Source organism: Athalia rosae, chromosome 4 (assembly GCF_917208135.1).
Source record: "Athalia rosae chromosome 4, iyAthRosa1.1, whole genome shotgun sequence".
Classification (NCBI taxonomy): Eukaryota; Metazoa; Arthropoda; class Insecta; order Hymenoptera; family Athaliidae; genus Athalia; species Athalia rosae.
In genome coordinates this window covers 14,054,370-14,068,780 of record NC_064029.1, presented here as the reverse complement: position 1 = coordinate 14,068,780, position 14,411 = coordinate 14,054,370, and the positions used below count along the sequence as shown (strand labels likewise).

At 36.7% G+C, this 14,411-nt stretch overlaps 1 protein-coding gene across 4 annotated transcripts in view; it reads left to right on the top strand.

The window, feature by feature from the left end:
* The window catches only part of LOC105693581 (allatostatin-A receptor-like), a 40,991-nt gene extending 26,881 nt beyond the window's left edge, over nucleotides 1-14,110 (top strand). For 2 of the 4 annotated variants that reach the window (XM_012413610.3, XM_012413609.3), the window contains exon 5: nucleotides 1,330-7,849. The gene's annotated coding sequence lies outside the window, so the exon portion shown is untranslated. Of the gene's footprint in view, nucleotides 1-1,329; nucleotides 7,850-10,966; nucleotides 11,102-11,205; nucleotides 11,359-13,642; nucleotides 13,744-13,952 lie in introns of those variants that run through there. The other 2 variants (XR_002306107.3, XR_007278170.1) reach the window with 2 other exon arrangements.
* The last annotated feature ends 301 nt before the right edge of the window (nucleotides 14,111-14,411 follow it).

Sequence of the window (14,411 nt, the reverse complement as noted above, 5' to 3'; positions counted from 1 at the left end):
ACACCTAAACTCGCCCTCTCGAGCCCAACATCAAGTCGTTTATTACCAGCTTATGGATACGAAGGAAAAAGTTGAGAAAAAATGTGGGAGAAAAAAAAAATTAATGGATAAAAAATACATAGAGTGGCGCTGAGTAAATAAAAATTATTATTATTATTTGAAAGTTAAAAATCATACGTGAATTAGGAGAGTGACACGTGGATTATACGTATCGCACTATATTCGAGTAATTTCAGTAATTAATGAACTTTATTTCACGACACGACAAAATTCAAACGTCGCGCGATGCCATCCGGTTATCGACTGATCATTCAAACGACCTGCAGTCGTACCCTGATGAAATAATTTAATCAAATACAATTTTTTTCTTGAATAAAAGAGGGAGGGAGAGAAAAAAAAAATCATTACCGCTGCATCGGATAATTAGCGGGACGGTCTTCGGATTGATTAATCTACGTTGTTATTTCATTGTTGCATTTTGTGAAAGTGAATTTTTTTCTTTTTCATCGGTGAAAGATATGAAACGGGACTACGGCACATATCCTACGACGACGAAGAGAAGCTTTTCTGTATCTAATGATCGATCGGATGCCCCGCGGGGATTGAAATGAATTTTACTCGGTCAAATGCATTTTATGTAATCCAGTTAATTGTTCAACAATTTTCTCGATCGGTCGGACCAATGGGATTTACTTTTTGGTTTTTTAGTTTCATCGTTTTTTTTTTTCAATTCCGTTGGTAGTTCGAAAAAAAATACGTTATGTTTGGTCACGAGTGACGAAAGAAGGCGAAATTTACACTTGCCGGGATATTATTTTATTCTTCGAATTTATCTTTTCACAAATTGGAAATATGCGGGTCCAGAAGACCATGCAAATGTAATAGTTCAAAAGTTACGGAATACGGTTGTTGGCCTTCCGAGAACAGAACCCGGAATCTGAAATCTTCCGAAATTCCATTTTGTAGCCTATCCCGTTAAGAACGACGACAACGACGACCCCATATAGCCCAGCTAATATTATGTACACTCAAATTTCTTATGCATAAATTCAGCAAATAACATGGTACCTACCCTCACGCTGAATTGGAATACTTCCGGTCTTTGTGTTCGTTGAGCTGAGATCAATTCTTCCCTCAGAAACTGGTTTACATGATAAAATATGTATTATATGTATATTGCAAAATTTATTTGTGCAGCGCGTAAGGTGAGCGACATGGAAAACTAGAGCTCGAACTGTGATACGAGTTCAGAATTAATTTTGGTTCAAATTTTCACTTTTGAAGTGAGAGGAAAACCCGCAAAACAAAAAAAAAACGTTTCTGTTTCAGGTAAGGGGCAACCTAGGCAACAAATTGTTTCACCGTAACCAAGAAAAAGTAACTGAGTTATAATGGGGAAAAACTAGAAAGTGAAAATTCGTTTTCTTTTTTCTTCTAATAACAAATAACACGGGATGGTTATAATAAAGATGAATATTTAAAGTTATTTAAAAAAAGATATGTTATTAACATCATTAATAACTATTATTAATTCTAGTCAATACTACGCTTATATACGATGTTTCGATATAACCATAAAAATTATACATTTGTAATATGTAACATGCGCTGTAAGTTTATTAATTTTTAAACGAATACGAAAATTATGATTTATCTCGCTGAACTAAAGACGAAGTTAATGACGTTCTATACTTATTCAGAATAGTTTAAAACTTATTACGTGCTCAGTGTACCTAATCAGAATATCAGGAGGTGGTGGTCAGTCATGATCAAACAAGGGAAAAAAAATTAAAATCTCTATCGATTTAATTTGAGAGAAAAAATTCGATAAGCTCCTTTGCTAACTTGAACAAATTTTTTGTTTTCTAAACTTAAAAAAAAAAAAAACAAGAAACTCGTTGCAATTCATTGCAGTGCTAGTAACACGAAGTCCGTATACCGAGACGAGAAATGAGAGGCAATCTAAAACTAGAATGAGCTCTGATATGGGTTGGGTCGTTGCCAAAGCCGCCATTTCTATTTTTTTTTTTTCTTGTTTTGTTTTCGTCCTGATGTATTTCACACCCCTGTAGAGCTTGCACAATATACGCAAACGTTACATAACGACATAGAAACAACGTGGTACGCAGTTCATTCTGCGAGACAAAATACATGCGAAAAATAAAGAATTCGTAAAGAGAATGTAATATCGAATTCTTGAAATGGAAGAAGAAGAAGAAGAAGAATGAAAAAATGTATCTCATACTGGAGTAAAGGAGAACTACGAGCCATTTTTTATTTGAAACATTTCGATTTCAGTTTCGAATCGAATTGAATTTCATTTTCAATTCTACGGTCTATTCCGACCTTTATCATGAAGCATTATTCATACTCAACGCTTCTTGCCTGTAGCTTGAAAACCCCACCTTGCAAATATTACCTAGTTCGCAGCACCCCATCAGTCTTTCGACATATCGATATAAGTGTGCATGTGCGCTGTAGAAATATTTAACCACACAACTCAATTTCTCGTCGAGAAGACAGTCTATTTCCTTTTTTTTATTCATTGATTTACATTTATTCCTTATTTCATACTTATTACTTTTTGATTTCGAAATAGAATTTCTCGTCTGGAACTGATAGTGTGATATAATTGGAGAGCTGTAAATGAAAAATGGAGGAGTAGAAAATATGGAGAAATTGCAAACAATTTTCTCAGAGGACACAGATATTATTTGAGCCAAGGTTCAGCTACTACAGTTCAATTTTGTTGGTTTTATTGTTTTTTTTTCTTCTGATTTTTCTATTGAAAATGAGATATCGATCGCCGACAGTTATTATTCTTCCGCAGAACTGTGATCTCTAATTTCGTCTCGATCGAATTTCTACGAGATGAAAGTTACGTAAAAGACGCGTAAGAATCTAATACAGTATTATATACGTATCTTCTCTTTTATCGAAAGTGATTTAACATTTATTATACAAGTATCACTTACTTTTAGACTAATTGAATTCAAGTGAAATTTTTTCAATTGCACGAGTTTACCCTATTTCGATTAGAACGATTTTTCGATTTATTTGAATCGGAAATCTCGGATACAAGTAAACTATATAAAATTGCAGTTTACTCTAATCTGGTTGCCGAGGCTTGTAATCGCGACCCAAAATTTCATACCTCTAAATACTACTCGTGACCTATTGGACTTTTGCAAAAAATTCAACTGACTTTGCACGAATGCGGGATACCGGATAAGGGAAGCGACAATCGAAAAAACTTTCTGTCCGAAGAATGGTGAAAAAAGAGAAGTTGTAAAAAAAAAAAAAAGATCATGAGTTATCCCACCCGTACCTTCAGGAAGCAATGAATCGCGAGTAAATCTTCGAGCCTTATAAATTTTCAAGTCGAAATAAATTACGAGTGCCCATTTTTTTCCTTTCGTAAATTATGCTAATTATTGCCGTACATGAAAATCTAATTTCTCAACTTTGCATAAATTTTTTGAAATTACTTTTGATACTGTTTGAAAAAAATTTCTCTATAATAAAAACCGTCAAATGGCATGAACTAATGCCGTACTGTCTCTCTAATATCGTAGAATATTTTATATCGTCTTGCAGCGATTTATACATATTTTTACTGTACAGTAAATTTTTGAAAAAATTTTTATCGCAGCAGCTGTACGTTCGACAGACTCGTCGCATCAATAATGCAAAGGTGACTTTCGAAGGTGACACGTGCAAAAACTTTTTTGACGGATCTACAGCTCTTTTGAACCGGGAAAAATTTGAGCCATGACACTTTTTTCAAATTTCCAAAAACTTCATTCTTCTCTCTTGTCTCTTTGTCAACGCGAAATAATGAAATTTGAATGTTCGTTTTACCGAGAGACACGACACTCTTGCGGTAAAATAAAGTAGAGGTTTTATTACATCCCTTTTTCTATTCCTTTTTGATCTTTTTATTATATTCTCTTTGCTGCACTCGCGTGGGTTATATTCACTGCAGCACGCAGGACAATCGACGGAAAAAGGACAATGGGGCGTACGTCATGTTTCATACGTATATATCAAGCTTTAGTTCTCTGTTGAGTGCGGATCATGTGGCGTACTGTATAAAATGATCCAATTCTAAATTGACACTATAAAAAATAAGTAAACGGAGAAAACGCGTATACATCGGTGGATGTGAGATGAACGGTTAGAATCCATTCGAAAAAATCTTCTTTTTTATCACAGATCTTGCGGTCGCTTGCGTCAAATCGGGTATGAAATTGAAAAAAACTTCGGACTTACGAAATATTAGATTTCACTGTGGTACACCGCGTGATGGACGTAATCAAAAAAAGATAAAAAAAAAAAAAAAAAAAAAAGAAGTTCCGGCATGAGTGATCGAAGCAATCTAGCATCTGTAACTCAAACTATATGACATTCGAGATCGATTCGACATCATATGGCAAACGCTGTTTCGAATTTTTTTTCTTTTTTTTTTTTCTCCTCTTCTCAAGGACCTACATCTTTTCAAGAAAACAAGATATCGGTAAAGGAGTCGCTCCTCCACGTCCATAATTCTGGTCCATCGATCTTCCTCCTTGTTCCTTCCGCTTCCACATTTCCCATCCCTCGGTAGTTGGCGGGTCAGGGGGTGAAGGGGGGGGTTGGACGGTGATGTTCGTTTATGCTGATCCTGCGAGGGCAAGATGTTACTTCCTTGTTTTGACGAGTTGTTGACTTGTTGGGTACATATTGGAGCCGTCCGTGTTTTCCCTTAGCAGATAGAAGACACACGCAGAAAAGAGGAAAACGCCAAGGCATTAATTAAAATGTTCATCCGATCGTCAAACAAAGACTGTTAAAGAAAAAAGTTGGTGATACCGTACCACGTGAATCTCTTCTTTCGCAATATCCATCAAACCGACTCTTAAACATTATGAACGTACGTACGTACATTGACCGGTTGGGGTGTGTTAAAAGTCTAGAAAGCAAACTGTTTTATATTCTTATATATATATACATCGTCCAATTTCATTCACCTACTGCACATTTCATTGTTCGGTAAACACTCGAAACTCACTATTCAGAAAGTCACACACTCCAGAAAGAAAACTATAATAAATTTTCACTGGAATAGACGCTGAAAGTGTTTTACAAGCGTATAAAAATAAGGAAACGCAACAGGGTTCTTCTAGTTTTTTTTTTTTTTTTTTTGTTCTTCTTTTTTGTTCGAAACGTACTTTCGAAGCTACTGTCAGGCGGTAAAATACCTCGTGAGGGAAATTCACTCGCAATAGATAATAATACGATAGGAAAGTTTGTTGAAATTTTGTTTATTCTACACGGTGTCTGGATTACCCGAAGTCTTGACTAGAATTCAGAGAAAATTTCTTTTTGTTTTTCTTAAAAAAAAACAGAAAAAAAAAAAAAAGAAAATTCAGCGCACTGCACTTTTCTCAGTCGTGTACGTCAACGGCGACTGTGCATGAGAATATTTTTGTAACGTTTCCAGTCTCATTTTATTTTGTGCAGACGGTTGGCTTCGCAGTTGAATGTCAGAGGTAATATTTGCTCTGAACATAGCAATGCTTCTCACACTAAGCAGTTGGCTGACGCAGAATAGCGCAAAGTTTTCGTCTCTCCGTGTAAATGCTTTCTCGTAATCCACAGGTATACCTAATCTCCAACATACCCCACCTTATGTGTACTTTTACACCCTCCGAAGTGTCAAACGCAATCCCTACCATTAACTCCTAATTACACCCGACGGTTTGCCCCGTACCTAATTTACTAATTGTATCATCGGACTAATTACTCGTGGTTTACGGGCTGTCGTTTTATTTCAATACATCAATCTTAGTTTTTGTTTTTTTGTTTTTGTTTTTCGTTTCTCCGCGTTTTGTTTACTATTTCGAAGGTTGTTTCACCTTTCATGATAATTAACGTGAAAATTTATTGCAATTCGTTTGAACGAGTATTCGGAATAACCGACGAGAATATGTCCGGAAAATTGACGCCTTTCGGTGCACGTGAAAAGGCGACGATCGTAAAAATCGTATCAAAAAATTACGAATGAGCAGAGAATATGCCGAGCGAATGACCCATCGGGGATCTCGCCGAATCACAGTTGATCACGTCCGAGTGCTTAAAGCTGACGATGAGTGCGCGAACGTATCCTCGCTTTGTGATATTCCATGTAATAATCCGTGCATGTCCTCGGGACAGGCGGCGAACACGATGGTTGTTGGTTTGGTGGTTCCACAGCCGATCCACCCAGCCAATTTGGACATTGTCTGGATTCTGGTACTCGAGAGTGCCAGCGGCACGCATACCTTCCCACCGACATACATCTATATATATACACACACACACACCCCATATCTTCTAATGTACGAACATGTATTCAAGCGAATGTCCCTAGGAAGCCACATGAATTGTACGGCGGCACTGCCAAACGTCTGTATAAACCTCGGTAACATTATTCACGTAGATATCATGCTATGTACAACATATGTAGGTACGCCTATGTGCAGGTATCCCTGTGTTACATATGTTATACCATGTACAGGCATACGAGTACAGGTATCTCTTTACAGTAAAACGGAACCCGTTGAGATCTCATTGTATTTCCAGCGTTGGGTATTGTCCGTCATATTGCCTCGCCATTTGCATTCAGCACCAGTTTATTTGGTTCGGTGATCAGAAAACATCTATTTCCATGACTTCTTTTGTCAGTTCAAAGCGATGACTGTTGTGGCGAGCGTATATCGACAATGTTCGTCGTGCATGTTAAAAATTCCGGTTAAATATATGCTCGTAACGAAAATAAAAAAGAATAAAGAAGAAAAAACGAGAGCTTTTTCGCGTTCGTTCGGGGATGAAGGGATGATGTAGAAAAAAGTAAAACCAGTAATCAACTGGAAATACATGTCGATCCAAAGTTGGATTCTTTTCATTCCCTTTTTTTTTTTGCACGTTCTCTCTCGATGTAAATTTCGAAACTACGTCGCATCGATTGTAATATAAGAAATTTCTCTGATATGAAAAATGACTCCGGCTACCACCACCGTTCGAGGTTCAAAAAATGAAAGATTGTAATTATTAATATTGATATACGTAACAAGTACGAATAATTATTAGAATACTGTAAATATATCGAAAGTTCGTTCAACGTAAATAACTAAATATATGGTATGTGTTGAGTATAAAATTCATTGTCATGCGTACATAGATGTGAATAATACCCGTTCAACGATGATCGTGGTGAACGGTCGATAACAAGAATTGAAGAAAATTGTAAATAAATTGTATAAAAAAAAAATTGCTAAGTAAAAATCGGTATTCGAACATATAACATATATGTATGATAGATAATATTAAATTCAGGTAGATATTTATAACCAACTACAGAGTTGAGTGCGTGTAAAGTAGATATACCCGTGACTACAAATTACAAATATTGAATGCTATGAAGCTGATGAGGATTTTGAGAAAGTAATATAAATTTAAATATATGGATATGTTATTTATTTAAAATTATAAATATATATATATATATATATATTGTTGCTGTTATCATTTTTAATAATATGTAATAACATGTAACGATGTTATAGTTTATCTACGAGTTATCGGTATGAATGTATATAAATATTACATGACTATATAGGATCAGATAATTGTAATGAATATTATCAACGATATATGACAAATAGAATATAAATATAATATATTCATTGAAATAGTACATTATTTATTCAGGTCAATAGATAATGGCTTATGAGCCCCTGCCTGTTCTGTCGACCCGAATAACGTGCGCAAAAATATTTAAGAAAAACAAAAAAAATAACATAAAATAAAGTAAAATTTGAAAGAGTTATTTATATGATTCATCATTTCACAATTATACGAACGATGAAAATTAATTCACAAATCATGGACTAGAAGGTAATTGAAAAAAGAAAATTATCAAACCTAATTATAACAGAAAAAAGAAACACATATGCGATTAAATTTTCATGGGTGATTGTAAATGTATAAATAAAGGTATTGCATCGTATTTTCCGGTCTTTTTCATACTGGTTATTTAAATTTTGAATTCGATTTTGATTCTTTCCCCTCCTGTATCCACCTGTATCTGAGGTATTCTGAAAATAATACTCAAATAATTCAAGGCTAAAGATTTTCCAGGTGGATATTCATGTGCAACGACGTTGCGATCTTGTGGGCTAAAAGCATGAGACCTTGACAAATTGTTGGAAACAACGTACACGCTGTGTGGGATGAGCACTGACTTTGATGTCATGTGTAATAACTGTTTCTCATTTTCCGTGCTTTATTAAGTGAAAAATGATTCGCGGAAGAAGGAGAAGAGAAAAAAATCTGAGAACAAATATTCTCTTTGTGTTTTTCGTGAATCTTGAACATCGGATGCACTTGAGTCGGAAAGTTTTTTACGTTGGAACCGTGTAATTATATATTTCTACGACGAGAATAATTTTCAATATCTTTCGACCCTAGTGAACTTGGTTAAATATAACTTACCGTTGGGAGATATTTAAGGTAAATAATTATTTGGAATTCCGGTAGATTCCGAGCACTTCTGCTCTTGTAAAGCAGGTATAATTATCTTCAGATCGCAACTCGTTTCTTGTATACCGTGTAAAACAAAAGAAGAGGTAAACGGAAGGGAAGATGTGAATTAAGCACCGCTAAATATCGTTTAAATACCTACTGCCCGGTTGCTTTTTAAACTCTTTTTGAATACAAAATGAAAATCATTCGCTCCAGATGTTCTGCGTCCGTCCTTTTTTTTTTTTTTCATCGTATCTCTGGAGAATTTCTCAAAGCATTATCTTGGACAATTCTGCCCTATTCATCAGCGGAACAGCCCGTCAATTCTCAACTGCGAACGAAATCGTGGTTTCCTCATCGCTTCGACTTACCGAATAACCCGGCGACGGCCAAATACAAATACCACAATTAAAGAATTTTTGGTTGGTAAATTTCACCGGCTATTCTCCTGGTGATTCAACAAAGCTGCGGCCGATCGGTTTTCGTAAGCGAATGGTCTTTTAGCTCACAATATGGCTATGAGATCTGAAAACTGATCGGCATATTTTTTTTTTTTTTCTTTTTCTCCGGTTTTCCGCTTCGAGTCATTATATTCAAAATGATCGAGTCAATTAAATTTTATTCCATGGATTTTGGTCTCAATTGTTCGATTGATGACGATTCGTTAAAAAATTGGATTCGAGCCAGAGGTAGGCGGTTTAAATCTGATGGATTGCGGCCAATCTTGAAACGGTCAATCACGGGCACGTAATTCGGTATTCGGTTAACAGAGCATGTTGTAGATTTCTCGTCTCCGAGGGACCGGCGTATAACCACAGCAGTAGAAGCGGCGACATCAGCAGCGACAACGTCCTCGGAGGAGGGAGAGAGAGAGAGAGATTAAGGTATTATGGCTTTAGGCGAAGATTGTCATTTGCTAAGCCGAGCGAACCTGAAACCCACCCCCCCACCCCCGCCCCCTCCGCTGCAAAAACCGGTACACCCTCAAATCGATCCAATCAATAGCCCCTCGTTTTCTTAGCTCGCGGAGACAATCGACAAAGTTTCTGATCGCTAAAGCCAACGGATATATATACTCATACCATCTAGCCGAGAGCGAAGGGTGTGCGAAAAGTATACGGTATACGTGGGATACGAAGTACCTCGCTTTTGTCATGTATGGGGTGCTCCGACGGAAAAGGCGAAGAGGGAGGATAACAATAATGATAATGAAAACCACGGTCCTCATCAATTAAGGTTTTGGACGACAGAGAGAGAACCGACCAGTCAAATTAACTCCTTGATGTTAAAAAAAAAAAAAAAAAAAAAAAAAAAAAAACAATATTTCGTTTCAAAACCTCTTTGATCCCATGATACGGCCACAAAATATATACATAGAATATGCTTGGTTACGTGTATGCGGGGAAAATAACAAATGTGTTCAACATCAAAATTCATGAATCTTTTATCATTTCTCGATTAAAATTCGGGTGGACGAAAAAAAGGTAAAATACGGTACGCGTCCGATACAAACGATAGCCTAATATTTTTTCAATATCGACGATGTAAAATCTGAAATAATTGTCATGTTTTCCGACGCCGTTAAGACGAAGAGCTCGATAAATTTCCTCTGTACGTACAAATGCGCAGGTGTTTGAGAATAACCACGCAATTTATGCAAACGTATATTTCGTGTGATCTGAAAGTCGTGGAAGGCGGGTCGAACGAGGAAACGGATAAATCATCATGAGAAGAGGAATGTAATCTTTCGTTTGTGTATCGCGTACAATGTTTTCCTCTGAAAAAATAATCAAGCATTTTGAGACTGAACGGAGCTTGCGGACGCCAAGTTTACGCGTCGCGCGTACCATGAGACACCTGGAACATCGTGACGCTTTGAATATTTCTCTTTCGCTGTCAATATTTATTCATATTCGTTCGAAATAAAATGCACAATGCACCGACGTGTAATACCGCTGCGATTCGTGCACACACGTACGCGTTACGTACACGCGAATAATATATCCGCTACGTGTTTTCTAAACATTGAAAATTGTTTCGAAAATATTTTTCCTCCAGATCAAAGAGAAGCGTACACGCGAAATATGTTGCCATACCTCATCTCGCGTATGATATCACATAAGAATTTGCGATTTCTTCAAAGAATTATACACTTTGGTGAATAAGTTGAAAGGAGTGATGATACCGTATGATACGTACGTACGTACCTACCATCGAAGAACGCATATGCATACGTAACGCGTTTTCACTCATTCGTATAAATTCACGTGCACCCATACGAACGTATTTATGTGTATATTAGATGCACATCGGTTAACAGCGTGATGTATTATCCCATAGAAGATTGCGCGGATAGGGTATGCGTCGAAAGTTTGGGTAGGAGGGTGGAAATGAATAGCTTTGATCCACTTCTAATATCGTAGTCCTAACTGACCGGTAAATTTGTTTGACTTCACGCCAGAGTTATGCCATCCAAAATAAACCAATGGCGCTCAAGTCGGACGGCTGAGGTATAATCCCACTGTTGACAATTAGTAGGGAAGTTTAGCTGGCACGGGTAGAGGCACTACTTCGTCGGTGATCAATGGAAATTATATAATATATAAAGAAAACGGTTCCGTAAAAACGGGTTCTTAACTCGGTAACTCGATGTCCCTACAGCGAATCGATCCCAGGAGTCTACGAGTTGTCCGGAAGAAAAAGGTCGATCCGCAAACCCGCTGTTCTGGAGCAATGCCTGTGTACAGTTTGCGACCGGAAAAAACCCCGCGGAAACCTCGACACCAACGGTCGGAGAAGACAAAAAAAAAAAAGGTAAGAAAAAGAAAATACTCCTCCACTGCATCCCCGGAGCTTCGAGAATTAGAGTTTTTCCGATAATGAATATAACGTCCTTGACGGAAATAACGTACAGATATTATTGCCTGTCATCCCGTTGAGTGAGAAAATTCATTCCTTTTTTCTTCACCTTGATCTTTTCATGCAATTCTTATATACGTACAAATATTATCCGTGTCGTCGTTTCCATTTCTGCGAATGCTAGGAGCCTCAGAATCCCAAAGGTTTTTGTTAGAATCACTTCTACACGCAACGAGTTAGTAGGAACGCCGGAGATATTTTTCGCGTGTTGTGATTAAACTTCGGCTAGGAGAGCCGTGAGTTACCCATCGAGAGAAACAAGGGTTTGAGATCGGGTTGTATGTCATTGTAAAAGTATTTTATAAAATTTCGGAATCAGAAGTCACCGAAGACTATAGTCTTTGATAATTTTCCGGGCGATTCTTCAGAATTTCAGAAGCATCGTAATCGCGCCAATTGATTTTTTGTTAGGATAAATAATTGAATTATTATTTATCAAATACATAAATGAATAAATAAATGCTTTAGAAATACTGATGAATTATAGAATAGTTTAAAATACTATTCGTAATAATTAATTATTTAATAACGAACAGTGAAACAGTCTGCAATCATAGACGCAACGATTGCGTTACGTTGAAAGTATATAGCCATCATGAGTAAATTCATAATTCGATAAATGAATAAATGGATCACTTCCTAAATGAATGAATAAATAAATAAATGAACACGTAAATTCAGAAGCATCGTAATCATGCCAATTAATTATTAATAATTATTAATCGATATGATTACGATGCTTTTAATAATTATTAATTGTCATGATTACGATGCTTCTGAATTTACGTGTTCATTTATTTATTTATTCATTTATTTATCCGCACACCGCTCACGACCATCGTGTACGCTGGCAATGAGTCATGCCGAGCGCGTACGTAGAGTAGAAATTATAAGTTCGTAATCTTTTGGGTCTGCAAATTTGTTTGTTCATTCATTTATTCATCCATTTATTTCGTGAGTTGACTATTTATTTGTTAATTGAATTATAATTTTACACACGATGCCTATATGCATATACTCTCAACCGAAAGAGCAATCATCTATAATTCCAGACTGTTTTAGTAATCAAACAATTAATTTCTATTAATAGTATTTCAAACTGTTTAACAATTCGTCAGTATTTCTGAAGCATGTATTCATTTATTCATTCATCCATTTATTCGGTTATGGAGTCTTTCATCTATTTATTTATTCATTGAATTATGAATCTTTGCATGATTTCTATGAAATCACATGTCAAGCAATCGTCGCGTCTATGATTGCAGACTCTTCTAGTTATCAAACAATTAATTTATATGAATAGTATTTCAAACTGTTGGATAATTGATCGGTATTTTGGAAGCATGTTTTATTATTCAATTATTCAATTTGATAAATGAATAAATAAATAGATCAAATAATTAATTCAATGAATTGATATGATTTTGATGCTCCTCAATTTGTGTTCATTTATTTCTCTATTCAGTTACTGATGTATATTCATTTATTGATTGGATTATGAAATGTGCATGATTCTTATATTATCTCACATGCAAAGCAATCATAATTTGCACTTCTGTAGTTTATAGGTAATCAGTCCGATCGCTAAATCCGGTCGGGATATCCTTAATTTGTCACTATCTAGGTCGATTAATCGGCGATAACTCGTTCAATTTCACAGATAAAATTATTTGTATCGCGCATTCGGATTCTTGAGATCAGAATACATACGAATAGCATAGAAAACTCTTTCAAAAAAAGTTCTACATTTTTATTCTCTAGTTTGAAAAAAATCCAAGGCTATATGCTTACCGTTTGTGGGGGTGAAAAAGATTATTCACATATTCCCATGTCAGGAATCAGGGTCTGGCGTCCGAATTCACTTGAATAGAGAATAGAGAAAGTTGGCATCGTAACTTTGTGCTACCAATATCCGTTGTCGTTTATATTTCGAAAAATTGGGTATAATTAATTACACATCAATCAACTCTTTCATTAAAACTTATTCAATGATAATGTTCTTGACCGCGGAATAGTGATGCTCGTGTTCAAATACTATAATTCGTCTATCTATAGGATTTGGGAATTTATCATAGGTTTAGAAATAATCTCCACTGTTATATTCTGAACAAATTTATTCATATATCTTAGGTTCAGGTCTACAATTTTACTTTATTTCTTATGGGACATTTTCTTTCAGGCTTTCAATCAGTCACCGCGGTGCCTAGTTTGTCGCAGTACTCATTCAACTTCCAACCACGATGGGCAGGAGTTACACGGCATCGCACAATTCGTTTACAGGTACGGAATAAGAATCAAAGAATACGATATAAGTTAGTGCATTATAAGAATATATTCAATGTAATATATTATATCATCACATTGGCAGTAATATATTAACATATAATATCATATAACATAGAATTAATATATTGACATAGAATATAATATTGGTAATAATTTATTCTTATATTACACGTCATTATTAATTCACTTTTCGCATGTTTTAGGTATCCGGAGATGCTGCAGCCGTAGCTGCTGTTTGACCGGACTCCCCCTGTTCATCAGGGGGAGTCCACCGTCCCCTGGGACTGCGCGGCCTCCCACCGCCCCCGGGGTCCCAGGGGACCCGGTCCCCGAGGACATGTCTTCGGGGATGCGGTATCCCCGCTGGAGGGGATGCCATATCCCGAGGGACATGTCCTCGGGAACTGGTCTTCGGGGACACGTGTCCCCCCAGGGACACGTCCCCGGGGATGCGGTATCCCCGCTGGAGGGGATGCCGGGTCCTTGGGGGCGTGGCCTTGGGGGAATACGAGTCCTCGAAAATCCCGGGAAAAGGAGTTCCCAAGCGGACACTTTGTTTTTCGTTTCTCTAGAGAAATCAAAAAAACGAGTGACCGCTTGGGACCTCCTTTTCCCGGGATTTTCGAGGACTCGTATTCCCCCAAGGCCACGCCCCCAAGGAC